This window comes from Pituophis catenifer, unplaced genomic scaffold (genome assembly GCF_029215685.1).
Source record: "Pituophis catenifer annectens isolate HBS135680 unplaced genomic scaffold, rPitCat1.0.hap2 SCAF_1, whole genome shotgun sequence".
Classification (NCBI taxonomy): domain Eukaryota; kingdom Metazoa; phylum Chordata; class Lepidosauria; order Squamata; family Colubridae; genus Pituophis; species Pituophis catenifer.
In genome coordinates, this window is record NW_027256881.1 from 44,283,227 (window position 1) to 44,297,931 (window position 14,705).

The window sequence follows — 14,705 nt, forward strand, 5'->3', positions numbered from 1 at the left end:
CTTCTTACCCCATTTACTGGACAGTTACAAAAAGAATTGCTTCCTGGCCCATTTGGTTTTTAGAGATATTCAGCTTTGAAAAATTTTGGCTTAAACTATTGCAATGACATATTGAGAAAGGGATTCATAATGAATAGCTTTGCCTGTTTGAATGGGCATTCTTGGGTAACACAATCAAGAAACACAATTAACTCTCTTGCCTAAAACTATGAAAGAACCATCTGTGGCAGAATGAAAATAAAACATTTACAGAATAAACCAAATCCAACATGCTTTTGATTTTTGTAAGTCAGATCATTAGGCAGTTTAATTATGTGAACGAGAGACACCTACCAACACTGTTTTAAAGTGAAAAGATGTCTCCAGATACAGCCAGCTTGAGGAAAGGGCAGGTTTTCAATTTGTTTTGACAAAGCACTTTGCCATCAAATTATGAAATTCAGATTAATTCACTGAAAATTTGAACAATTACCTGTTCTATTTATTGTTGAAAACTTATTGTAAGAAGACGCTAATGAGAATAAAACAGACACATTTTTCTGTCACACTGTATTTATTTCAAACAATCCCTCATGTTCAACAAATGGTAGAACTTATAGTAATTGTTGGAAGAAATATCCATCTTGGGTTCAGTTCCAAGTGGGGAGAAAGACACTGGAAACATGGAAGCTGTTTGGAAAGATAGTTTAATGGTGGACAAGGCCACATGGTTTGAGGTCCTGGGCAATCAAGCACATGGGTGAGAGAGAGATTTATACCCTCTCTTGGGCCCCTCCTTGGAGCCTCCTGTTCCTGTGTAAGGGCAAGTATCCTGATTGGTTGTCAGACTCCCATGGGGCCATGCAGGGATAACTTTGTAGGTTGTCTTGAGTCCCAGGCTTGGTTGAATCTTGCTGGGTGATGAGGTAATGAAGCTAATCCTATCATGTCCTGAGGGTGAAGGTCTTAATCCCATCACCTGGACCTAAAGTGTGGGGCAATGAGCTGCTTTGTCTTTAAAAACATGTTTCTCCTTTTCTCATCCAGGAAAATATAATATTCTGCCTTTTTAATATTTCCTACAATATTTCATTCTTCTAGAAGATGGGTGGGTGCTAACTTTCTTACATAGTGATAACATTTTCCAGGAGCAGGCCTTAATCAATCATTTCATGGGTTATTTGCTTAAGAAGCATTTCAATAAAATAGTTGTGCTTAGAGGAATGACTTACCCATCACAAAAAAGAGAAATGCTTCTCAAAAAAGCAGCAAAAGAAAGCATGTACAGCAAAAGTCTGTAAACATGTATTACATGTTTATTTTAAATACATAAATAATAATATAAGGAAAAGATAATATATCCCATAAAAGGTGGGAAAGACTGCAAGTTGCTTGGTTTGTCGTCTGTCAAAAATTGGTCACTGTTTTTCTTTTTTCCTGTTCTTCATATTTTAGCCCTTTAAATAGGGGGCATCTCCAAATAGAGAATAAAAGCTGCTGTGGCCTAGTGGTAGAAATCTTGCTTCATAATCAGGAGCCTGTGAGTTTGATCCTAGGTAAGAGCAGATGTAGGGTTTCCTGCTTGGGCAGGGGGTTGGACTAGATGACCTGCAAGGTCCCTTCCAACACTGTTAATCTGTTCATTATCTTCTTTATTTGAAAGTAAGATAGCAGGACACATGCCCTCTATATTTTAGTTATCTATTCCAAAAATGAACACAATGCTTATTAAAAAATATGCAACATGCTTTCATAGGAAAATGTCTTTTATCTGTGCTTTCAGGAATAACAATAGTTGTAGTTGTTGTGTATTTCTTTTTCTTAATAAAATATAAGGAAACATTTTGTTGATCCTTCTCTAGTGCTTTGTAATTATTGCAAATAGCAATCTCTTTTTTTTAAGTGTAACTATGTTTTTTTGCCTTTTTTCGTTAAACTTGTTTGTTCTACCTATTTTTTTTTGTTACTTATTCTTCTATTAACATATATAAAAGCACACAATACATAGAGATGTTTAGCCTAAGACCAATCAAAACCTTTATTATATAAAACGCCTTGCTGTCTAAATCTTAGATGTTGTTTGGCTGTATCTGGAAGTGTGGTGCAATTTTTTTCGACTAGATTCACACTTCAGTACTATTTTTCTTCTTTTTAAAGTAGATAATAGAGTTTAAAATTCTTGAAAATAAATTGATGGATGCAAAGCAATGGTGCCCTCCAGTGGTTGCTGTTGTGCTTTTCAGGTTTTGATATTCAATTGTAAGAAAAATATTGCTTATCTTAAATATTTGTGTTTTCACAGTCCGGACTTTAATTCAAAGTAAAAAAATGATTTTACTCTGTCCTTTTTTATTCTTCTTTGGTCTCCAACTCTGCTCTCTGTTCAAACCCTAATTTCTCAGACCCTGGTCAGCAACCTTTTCTGGCCTCAACATGTATTTAAGTTACCTGCAGTCTCACAATATCACCAGTGAGTGTCATCATTCTGAGAAATGTTATGATATCAAGAAAAGGAAAGGGAAAGGGAAAGGGAAAGGGAAAGGGAAAGGGAAAGGGAAAGGAAAGGAAAGGAAAGGAAAGGAAAGGAAAGGAAAGGAAAGGAAAGGAAAGGAAAGGAAAAGAAAAGAAAAGAAAAGAAAAGAAAAGAAAAGAAAAGAAAAGAAAAGAAAAGCTGAAATCATGAGATTTAACAAGACAAAATTGAAATCATGCAAGATTTTCTTCATTCACAAAAGTTCACAATATTTGGGTCATTTGATTTTTTTTAAAAAAATTAATAAAGAGGGAAGGGCAGTGGTGAAATGCAGCTGGTTCTACCTGGCTTGGGCAAACCGGTAGCGCCGGCGGCAGGAAGCTCTGCCCACCCGCCTGGACATCATCATGTCCTGTTTTTGACACTCTGTGCATGTGCAGAAGGTCCTGCGTATGCGCAGAGGTATTGTGTGCGAGTGAAGCAAGCTCCCATTAGCTTGCGAAGGTAGCGAAGGTAAGTGGATTTCATCCCTGGGGGAGGGCACTGTTTGAATGCAGTGACCCCTTGAGCCACTGTTGTCAATCTTTGACTTAATATAACTTGCTTTCCATATGTAATTATCTAGCATCTAGCATCTCACAAGAAAGTAGAATGGAAAAATTAGTGGATAATGTGCTAAAGTAAGCAAATCTTTATGAAAAATAAAGATATTCTTCAAGAATAAGTTTGTGAGGAATGTTTTATGAATGTTTATGAAAAATATTGAATGATCTATCCATCTCTCTCTCATGCACACATTCACTCACTCCTAGACAGCATGTGAGAGCAGATAATAATACCTGGAACCAGACAGTGTTCGCAACTCTGAATTTGAATGATGTTGAACATGGATTAGGGAGGGATTAGAAACAAGTAATTATGAGAAATGATTCAAACCAGTAAATTCTAATACGTTGCTTAAATTTATGACATAGGAAATATGTCTGTTGTGGCATGCCAGTGGATCTGGCAGCAGATTCGGACAGTGAGGAGGTTGGGGAGGAACATGGGCCAGTCCTGGAGCCTGGGGAAGGCTCTGAGTTGGAGGCAGCGATGGGGTCAGAGCCATCTGACAGTTGTCAGCTACCTTCGGAGTTGGACATCAGTGAGACAGAAGAATAGCTGGATCCTGTTCCCAGTGTGCGCATGCACAGAGCTGCCAGGAGAAGGGAACATCTAAGGAACAAGGGTCAACTCAGGAGTAAAGCCATAGGTGGACAGTGAATGGCCCCTCCCATAGGGAATAAAGAGGAGCAAAGGGAAGGAGAGTTTTCAGGAGACAATTAGTTCATTTGGGTGAAGATCTGTTCCTGCATTGTCAGTTACAGTGTGGAGTCTGAAAGATATCGGCCTGGCCACTCTCCAAGCCTGATAAAGGTTGGCAATTGTGAACTATCTTAAAAGACTGTGGGAGAGGAAAGACTTTGCTGGAGAGGAATTCACTGTAAATTAAATTAAAGGGGTTTATCAGGATGAAGATTTGGCTTTGTGCTGCTGGGGAAGCCTAGATCAGAACAATGTCCAAATTTTCTGAAAGTATATGAACATGACTTGTTGAAGGTTTGATATATTGCAGAATAGAATTCATGAGAGTGGGGTCCATTCTTATCTCAGGAGGCAAGCTGTTTCCCCGGAGAGGAACCCAAATATTTATACTTTTATCATTTTTGTACACTTTCATATTAGGAATAAATCCTATTTTGTTGTTATTAGCTCCATGGCTAAACTGTTATTTAATTTGTTTATTCATTATGTTTTTATGCCTCCCCTCTCACTGATAGTTACTCTGGGAGACTTACAATATAATAAAAGTAGGGGGGAAAGTAATACAAAGAAATTAAAATTAGGAGAATTAAATACAGTAGAAAAGCTGAAAACCAAAACAATGGGAAGCCTTTAATCCATCATCAATCCTTAATGTAGCAGGCCCCTATTGGGGTCCAATGGCACAGCCAAGTTTTCAGGCTCTTCTGGAAGGCCAGAGTATGGGGGTGAACCCTGCCTCCACGCAAAGCATGTGCGCGAAGAGAACCGGTAGTAACACCAGTTGGAACTCACCACTGGCATATGTATATATTTGGACTATTTGGATAAAGTTGTATTATAATTATTTCACTTTGTTGTTATTTTCTTCACCTACTCTGAAAGCATTGGGAGATTTAGCTTTTTTATCTTCGCTCCTCAAGTCATAGTATCTGGACTGGTTGATTGACTGCTGATACATCTTCTGACAAGTACATCATGCTGTGTCCATACAGGCTCTCTTGCTTCTCATTGATTCCATGATGCAGCCAAGCACATCCTCTTAGTTCTGATCAGTCACCTTGTCTTGTTGATGAGCTGCCTCAGAAACCTTTTATTTGATATAGACTTTCCATCACCTTTTGTTGATATTTTATGCAGGATTTTTTTTTTTCCTGTTCCTATCTATTTTGTTTTTGCTCTTCATATTATCTGGTTTACGCTTTCAACTATTCCCAGTCTCTCATGCCTACCCCTTTTCTTTTTCTACACTAAAATAGCTGCATGTATAATATGCATGTGTGCATATAAACATCTACAACCACTGTGACAATAACTTCTAACGATTCTGAGGAAGATAAGTTATGTACTACTCCGCTGCATATGGGAACATATGGGGAGGTATACAAAAGTCACCAGTTTGGAAACAAAATATTCTAAATGGATAGATGATAGTCTCAATTGCAGTTATCAGTTAAGGGCGATCTGTATTTTGGAAACAGTTTGGTAGTTATTGGAAGAAAGTCTTATGAAATGAAAGTGGTTTGGAGTATTCTGTGGCAATGTAGCTTAACAATCCTGTTTCATTTGGAACACCAATTTAATATGGTCTCGAAGAGGAATGGAATTTCTAGTATTCTCTGGAATATTCTGATCCCGAATTGTGGATTTTACTCATGCCTAGTACACAATATCATGATACTCAAGACAGCTGAATATCTGCTTATAAGCAATTGTAATACTGCAAACTATAACAGTACAGCTCCTGAGAGCATGGAGAGAAGCATTCTTCATGGAGCAGGAGTATCCATTTTTCTGCAGCTGCTCCTTCTCTGGTTGATGGATGGGACCGAACTGGTCTTCCTCTAGATATTATGTTATCCTTAGGAGGCAAAATGTATACATTTACAACTTCCTTTCATTTCTTTGCTGACAACAGATGCCAGAGTATCTCCTCAGCTCAAGACCTCCAAAGCTGGAGATATTTTTTTCCCTTCATTCTCTTACAAGTAAATTTCTTCTTCCCATTTATGAAACTTTTTAATTCCTATAAGTTTTTTTAAGGACATAATAAAACAAAAATCACGGATACCTCACTTTCTGAATTGTTTATCATAAAGCTGAAACTTCATCATTCCTTCTTCCCTGTTCCCTATCTTGTTGCTTCTAGAAACTTCTTTTCAGGACTGCAAAGCAGAGACTGGCTAGACAAACTGAGTATATATTAATAACTGTCTTTAAAAACAAGTTAGCAAATATATTTTTCAAATGCTTTCTCAGCAAGACATACCATATATATATATATATTGTTCTATTATTTCTTACATATTATTAATACCAGGCTGAGGTCTAGGTAGATTCCATTTCTTCCTCAACTCACCTCTCTGTTAAGGTCCTGCAAGGAAAACTTAGTGCTCAATCTATCTTTTTGCTAAGTAATTTTAAAAGATTTTGTCAAGTGGTTCCTTTTCAAATCAGGTTCATACTGACTTCTGGACAAGAAATAGCAAAGTGAAGATGGCTCCACATTTCACAGAACTGATATTGCAGCCAGGGATGAAATTTAAAATTTTTCTCTACCAGTTCTGTGGGCATGGCTTGGTGGGCGTGGCAGGGGAAAGATATTCCAAAATCCCATTCCCACCCCACTCTGGGGCCAGCCAGAGGTGGTATTTGCTGGTTCTCTGAACTACTCAAAATTTCCGCTACCGGTTCTCCAGAACCTGTTAGAACCTGCTGGATTTCACCCCTGATTGCAGCTAAGAACAAGAATTTGGTGAGTAAAGTAATTTTCCCAATTTAGGGTATTCCAATAGTTTATAATGATGTTCTTTGATGTGTACTTCTTGAAGTGAAATTATGTCCAGTTTTAGACTTTGTAATTTGGAAAATATTTTTTTCCTTTTTGTAGATGAGTTCAGCCCATTTATATTGACTGATTGATAACAACTTTATGTTATCACATAACATATATTATGTTATATTGCAGCTAAGAGCAAGAAGCTGGTGAGTAGATTGGCTCCTTTGATCACCTCTGGAGAAAGAGAGATGTGAGATTGCCCACATCATACTCCATATGGTTGTTCCTCCCAAGGAGACTGTAAGGCAGCAAACTCTGGAGAGTGGAAGAATTGGGAGATGAAAGAATTTCCCATTGCTGCTCCAACTGCTGTCAGAGTCTTCAAAGAACATAACATTCGCCCTTGGATTAAAGAGCAAGAAGGAACATAAAGTTAGCTTATTTGATTAGGCTTAAAATGGGAAATGTTATTGTTCTGAGAAGTTCTTTCTGGACTTGGTAACAACTGGACTGGAAAAGATATTGTGTATTGGACTGATTACAATTAAGAGCTGAGCTATGAAATGATATGTTTTATGTGATTATTTTAGGGCTAGGTCTAGGTCTATTTTAGACTTTTTGCTGGCACCTGGATTGGAAAAGATGCTGTTTATTGGACTTGCTTATAGTGAAGATTTGAGTTATGGGATGAAGATGAAGATGTCAGAGTTTAGGCAGCGTAACTAGTATTATGAGATAAACCCAGGAGCAAAACACAGCACACAGAGCCTTTAGATAAATAACAGTGGTTTTATCTACAGCTAAATATTTACAGTCTTAAACATGGTTATAAGGTATAAGGTATTTAACCATTTAACTACTGATACACAGAGAGCAATAAGAAACATGATGAGAGAATATGAGTACAATGCATAAGGAGAAAGAAACACCCTCTAATGGCTTCCCTTATATAGGCAGCTTCTTACCCAGCTTCTTAAAGTGGCAGTAACTCTGCTGCCTCATTCCATTGCATCAACTTCTGGTTGCCTCCGCTTACAACTTGTCATCAGCTTACAGCTATTAACTCTTCATACTGTGACAGAAAAGATAGTAAAACTGTTTATATTTCTTGGGATATTAATTTCTTAATTTTTTTTCTCTTTCTCTTTTTGCTTTCTTTTTTAGTTTCATGCACTTTCTCTTTTTAGTTTGCATTATCTTTTATTATTGTAGCTAAAGCTTTTTGATATATATTTCCTGAACTAAGGAGAAATTTCTTATAAGTTAGAACAATTAATCAGCAGAACAACTTGCCTCCAGAAGTTGTGAATGCTTCAACACTGGAGGTTTTTAAGAAGAGATTGGACGACCACTTGTCTGAAATAGTATAATATAGTATCTTCTATGGACTAGAAGACCTTCAAGGTCCCTTCCAACCAGGGGTAAAATCCAGCAGGTTCTGACAGGTTCTGGAGAACCAGTAGCGAAAATTTTGAGCAGTTTGGAGAACTGCCAAATACCGCTTCTGGCTGGCCCCAGAGTGGGGTGGGAATGGGGATTTTGCCGTATCCCCTGCCATGCCCACCAAGCCACGCCCACCAAGCCACACCACACTCACCAAGCCATGCCCACCAAACTGGTAGTAAAAAAATTTGGATTTCACCACTGCTTCCAACTGTTATTCTGTTACTGTTACATATTTTTTTAAAAAAATATGTTGACAGTGTGAGAAATGCTGAGGAGTAATTCATAATAATGCTTTCAGGAGTAGCTGGGAGACGTTTCCAATGAATGTTAAAGTTTTTAATGTTGTTCATACTGTGCTTTTGTGGCTCATATACAACAACGGTGAAAAAGTGTACTAACCAAGCTTTTATGTTTGTAAGATAAGCCCTTTGCATGAATGCAATTAAGAACTCGTGACCCAAAGGGGATTGTTTTCCAGTAAGAAATCAATTGTGATACGTTTGTTTATTTTGCTGCCCAAGAGAAGAGTTTAGCATAACCATTTTTAAGCCAAAACCTGAGTTAGGCCAATCAGGTCTTCTATTTCTTTTCTCACTTTGCTTAGGCACTCAAAACTGGCTTTTAATATCATACCAAGAGCTCTTCCCCTAAATACTGTGGCTGGAGCATCACATAAAAGCTGAGTCAACTGTTTTTACTGTTCATATTTACATTTAAACTAAAATTAGATATATTGTAGTTAATATGATATTTAATACAGTTCTTATGATCAAGTGCAATCACATACTAAATAATTTTCTCTCCTTCCATCATTTTGTGGTAGGTAGGCTACAGGCGGGCCACCCCTGCCAGTCTCAAATAATCTTAATTTCAGAGTGAATGCATTGGCTGCCTGTAAAGTTGCAGGCTCAATTCCAAGTGATGGTTATTTCCTTTACAGACTTTTATGGCATAAAGCAGAGATATCTCGACTAACCCCTTCCCAGAATTGAATCTCCCTGCCAGTCTAGAAAGAATGCAGAGAAGAGCAACAAAGATGATTAGGGGCCTGAAAGGTAAAACATAAAGAATGGTTGCTGGAATTGGGTATGTCTAGTTTAATAAAAAGGACGACAAGGGTTGAAATGATAGCAGTGTTCCAATATCTCAGACAGGGGTGAAATGTAAAATTTGTTACTACCGGTCTGTGGGCGTGGCTTAGTGGTGGTAGGCAATGTGACTGGGTGGGCGTGGCCAACTTTTTTTTTTTAAAACTTTTCAAAGCATTTTTTCTAATGCTTTGAAAAGCCTCTGCCGATCAGGCAACTCAGCTGGGATTGTCAGAGACTTTTCAAAGCATTTTTTTTACCACCTCTTCGGCCAAGAGGTTGCAGAAAAAAATGCTTTGAAAAGCCTCTGACGATCCCAGCTGAGCAGCACGATCATCAGAGGCTGTTTTTTTTTTTTACTTTTAAAAGTATTTTTTCGTCGGAAGAGGTTGTAGAAAAAATGCTTTGAAAAGTAAAAAAAAAACAAAAAACCTCTGATGATCGTGCGGCTCAGCTGGGCATGGTGAGGGGGGGGGGCGCAGGGATTTTTCCTACCGGTTCTCTGAACCACCCACTGCCATTGCTACTGGATTGGGCGATACGGTCCGAACCGGGAGCATTTCACTCCTGATCTCAGGAATCATCACAAAGAAGAGGGGGTCAAACTATTCTCCAAAGCACCTGAAGGCAGGACAAGAAGCAATGGATGGAAACTCAGCAAGGAGAGAAGCAACCTAGAACTAAGGAGAAATTTCCTGATAGTTAGAACAAATAATGAGTGGAACAACTTGACTCCAGAAGTTGTGAATATTTCAACACTGGAAGTTTTTAAGAAGAGGTTGGACAACCATTTGTCTGAAATGGTATAGGGCTTCCTGCCTAAGCACGGGGTTAGACTAGAAGACCTCTAAGGTCTCTTCCAACTCTGTGATTCTGTTTTCTGTCTCTTCACCTAGAGTAATCCTACTGAGAATTCCTATTAATCTTTTTGTTTTGGAAGGGTAACTGTTACACCAAATATCAAATACTGTAGTGCTTTGAAACTGCTCCTTTTACTAATACGGATAATTTCATAGAACCTTAAACTTTGCTTAGATTTAATTACTGCGTGCCACAGTAACATCTATATATCCCGCAGCAGGAAACCCTGAAAAGTTTGGCAGAGCTTAATCTTTTTTTTTTATTATTTTGATAATCTAAGGAATGTAATAGGGCATAGAATATTTTTAGAAGGAGGTTATTTGTTCTGTTGGCCAATCTGATACTTATTATGAGAAACAATTATTTTGGCATGCACACTATATTTGTAACATCTTGCATGAAAGTTTGTTTGGATGCAGTTCAGCAGCATGCAAATTGAAAACGTGGCTCCCTGCCAACAGTAGAGATAGAAACATCTTGAATGAGTGAGCTTTTTTCTCAGTAGCAATTGCAAATCCCATGTACCACTTAAATACCTGGGTTGCAAATTATCTCTTTCCGTTAAATATTCTTAATGATGAATCAGTTCTTTTTATTGTTGCTTTTATTTTATTTGCATTAGACTTTAAAATTATGCTCCAACATACATTTAAAGAAGATTACTTACAGTACACGTGGTGTTAAAATAGCTCCCATCAGAATCAGGTGAAGAAAAGATAGTGATTCTCTCTCCCGCTTCTTTGAATTTCCAACCACAGATTTAAGTATCACCTAATATAAAAAAAGAATCTCTGTTGCGGAAGTCTAGAATGTTCTGTCTGCTAGGACCAGGGAGCCATAAATCAAGAGCTGCATTCCTTCTGAGCATCTGCTAGCCATCTATATTTGATGGATTAACTTCTCCATTTAAACAATATTTCAAATTTGGATGTGCCACTGATTCTCAGGAGGGGGATTTCCTGATTTCTGGTGACTAATTATGGAATAGGGTGGGGAACATGTGGCTTTTCAGATGTTCTTGGATTCCAATTCCCATCGGTCTCAACCAGTAAAAGGAGTTGGGATCCATAGTTCAAAAAAACATCTGGAAGACCACAATTTCCTCTAACATGCTATTGATTTTTACCATTGTTAACACATGAGTACACAAGTATTTAAGAGGTACTTTAAAAATTACTTACAGCTGATATCTTAGGATGTCCTTTTTCTTCTAAGCAAACTCACAGATCTTGGAATATTGAAATATGGATCAATCTTTCCATATACTATATGCACAGAGTTTATGCGAAAGAGTGATCTTTATTAACAGCTAGAATCTCAGATCTGTCTACTCCGCAAGTCTATTATTACAAGGGGACAAATGGGATTAAACTGGAAACTATACTAGCAAATATTTACCAGAATATTTATTCACTTAATTGATTTATATAGCTGCTCATATCCTACTCTGCTGCTGCTAGTAGCAGTAATAGTTATGGTGATAATAGTAGTAATTGCACATTTTTAATAAGAATCTTTGCATTTATGACTTTTCTTAGTTTGATTTGGCTTTGGATAATCTTTCCTCAAATTATTACAAATTATGATAGAACACACAAAAAGAAATACTGTTTGGAAAAACATAATTTGCAGTTAGATATACACTTTTTAAATTAACTAGATCATAGTAGATCTAGTTAAGTGTGGTGCAGTGGCCTAGAGGTGGAGCTCTTGCCTCACAAACAGGAGGCTGTGAGTTTGATCCTAGGTAGCGGTAGATATTTCTCCTCTTTGGGCACAATGAATAAATATCTGCTGCGAACTCTGCATTGGCGACAGGAAGGGCATCCGGCCAGTAAACACTCAGCTCCATTCAGTTGTCCCGATTCCACCCGGATGCAAAGGATTACGGGGTCATTAAAAGACCAAAAAAAAATAATAATAATAGATCTAGTTAGAACACTGCATTCTTTCATCAAAAATCAAATCACTATTTATGCATAATATATATAAATATACATCCTGGAAGAATGGTAAATTTTTCAGAAAGGAAAATTTAAGCTCGCTTTTTTGTTTTCTTTATAACTGAAAACATTCTAGAACAAACCTGAAAATAATGTGCTGTCAAAAATTATTTCTGTTATAGTTTATGTAGGACTTAAACCCATAAGAATATCTAAGGCAACAGGGGGTGTGTGGGTGTGTGCTAGTTAAAATATAACAAGATGGTGACTGTGACCAGATAACAGAGCATAAAAACATGCACTGCATTTGTGATTTAACTGTATCAGCTTTTTAAGCTGATCTTGAAACACCTTGGCAGTCAGTGCATTTTAGATGTCTTGGGTTCTGACCTCTTAATAGATAATTAAATAATCTTTATTCATAGCTTCACTCAAAATGTACCACAGTAAGCAAACTGACTGGATTAAATTGGAAATGTTTCATTGGGGAAAAAAGAAAAATAATTTTAGCTCTGCTCCATATAGCAAAAACATTGCCTACGGTTGAAGTAATTTTGGAGGTTTCCCAGAATTGATCCTGGGCTGAAAACAAGAAAATATTGTAGCTGTAGAAAAGAAGAACGGATGGCAGAAATGGTACCAATGGGTGATTTTTGTCCCTTTGCCTTGTTGTATATCATACAACTGCCATGACATATCTGGGATAGGATAAATCTCCTTTTCTAGTCTGTGCCATATATGTAATTCTTAATTAAACATATTGATAAAAGAATATGGCTTATAAAAACAAACGCATTTTGACTTACATAAAAATCACAAAATTATGCAGGAAGATTTAAGTCTGAAAATCAGTGAGGATTTAAAAAGTATAATTCCTCTCTATTTTATGTTGGAAAATTAGCTGGAAAATTTTGTCTTGTTGATAGAGGTTTCTCCCTCAAAAGAAAGATGCTCTGAAGCAGCTGAGGATGTTGTTATTTTTGCTATATTTTCCATATATGTTGCTCTGGGATTTTTTGCAGATTGCAAAAAAAAAAAAAAAAATGGTTATCATAAATTGGATACCAAAATACCTCATCCTTTTCAAAGTCTTCTTCATCAGCCATGAGGCTTAACTTCCTGGACTTTCCCAGAAACTGACCCTCTTTCTCACCATGTATTTACTACAAATGTACAAATATTTTGATGTGAACAGTTTGAGTAGAGACTTTGAAGAAGCAGGATAGTAATAGTATCAATGTTTTTGAACATCAGTGTTAGAAAAGTCTTTAGGGACTATCACAGGTAGCCAAAACAAAACAAAACAAAAAAACAACACCACCCAAACAAACAAAGCAGAGACATCACCCTGCCAACAAAAGTGCGTATAGCCAAGGCTATGATTTTCCCAGTTGCAATGTATGGCTGTGAAAGTTGGACCATAAGGAAGGCTGAGCGCCAAAGAATTGAGGACTTTTGAACTATGGTGCTGGAGAAAACTCCTGTGAGTCCCTTGGACTGCAAGGTGATCAAACCGGTCAGGCCTAGAGGAGATCAACCCTGACTGCTCTTTAGAAGGCCAGATCCTGAAGATGAAACTCAAATACTTTGATCACCTAATGAAAAGAAAGGACTCACTGGAGAAGAGTGTAATGCTGGGAACGATTGGGAGCAAAAGAAGAATGGAATGACAGAGAATGAGGTGGCTGGATGGAGTCACTGAAACAGTTGGCGTGAGCTTAAATGGACTCCGGGGGATGATAGAGGACAGGAAGACCTGGAGGAACATTATCCATGGGGTCGCAATGGGTCCGACATGACTTTGCGACTAACAACAACAACAACAGGTAGCCAAGAAAGCAAACAAATCTATCTAGAATTGTCACTTGAGACCCAAATTATCAAACTTCAGATCTATTATGTAAAGATCTAGCTTTCAGAAGTAACCTATAATGCTGGAAAAAGAAAAAAAAAAAACAGGATCACCAGCAACAAAGTGTACAGAGTCAATTGCAGCAGCAATGGGTCCAGCATTGGAAGACTTGAAGGAGAAGTTTGGGGACAGATAGTCATGGAGAAAATCTATCTGTATGGTCTGTAAGAATTGATATCAACTTGATGGCACATCATCTTCAATCACTGTTTTAATTTCAAACCAAAATTCTGAAATATTCCTAATGTTCAAAAGGTTACTGAGCAGAAAGTTGGTATACTTCAACTTAGTTTACCTTAACTTTATTTAAACGTCCGAGAAGCCTAAAATGGACAAATCCATCTAAAAATCCTACATTTCTCACCAGTTCACTTGATGTCATACTGAAAGGGCATCACTAGATGGCAATATTTTACCAGCTAATTCCAACCTGACAGCTGGAGCAGAGAGAAAACTCAGCATTTCCTTTCCTGTCCTTAAACACCTTCCAAATCCCAAGCCCAGATACTGTTTCTAATTTGTGAACTGGCAAACCTTTCCTAATTCTCAGTGCTTCATCTTGGCACTATTTCCCATTTTTCTTAAGAGGCAGACATAGTTCCAAAGCACTATGAAGAATCCAAAAGCCAGAACCTTCAGGATAAATTAGCCAAGAAATGTATTATCTGTTGTGCTGCTACTTTGAAGAAAATTCTCAAGTGCAATGAAGAGAGAGGGGAAATATATATTTCCCCATTTGAGCTGGGATTTTCAAAAAAAAAAAAAAAGACTTTTATTTGACTTGTGATGTGAAGCTGTAATTAATGGGGCTGACAGCAGATTTGGAGCAGGCTTTCAGCACATGGGGAAGAAAAAATAGAACGGCAGCGTTGTGGTACAATATATAAATATTTCATTAGCACAATAATGGCCCTAGTTAAGT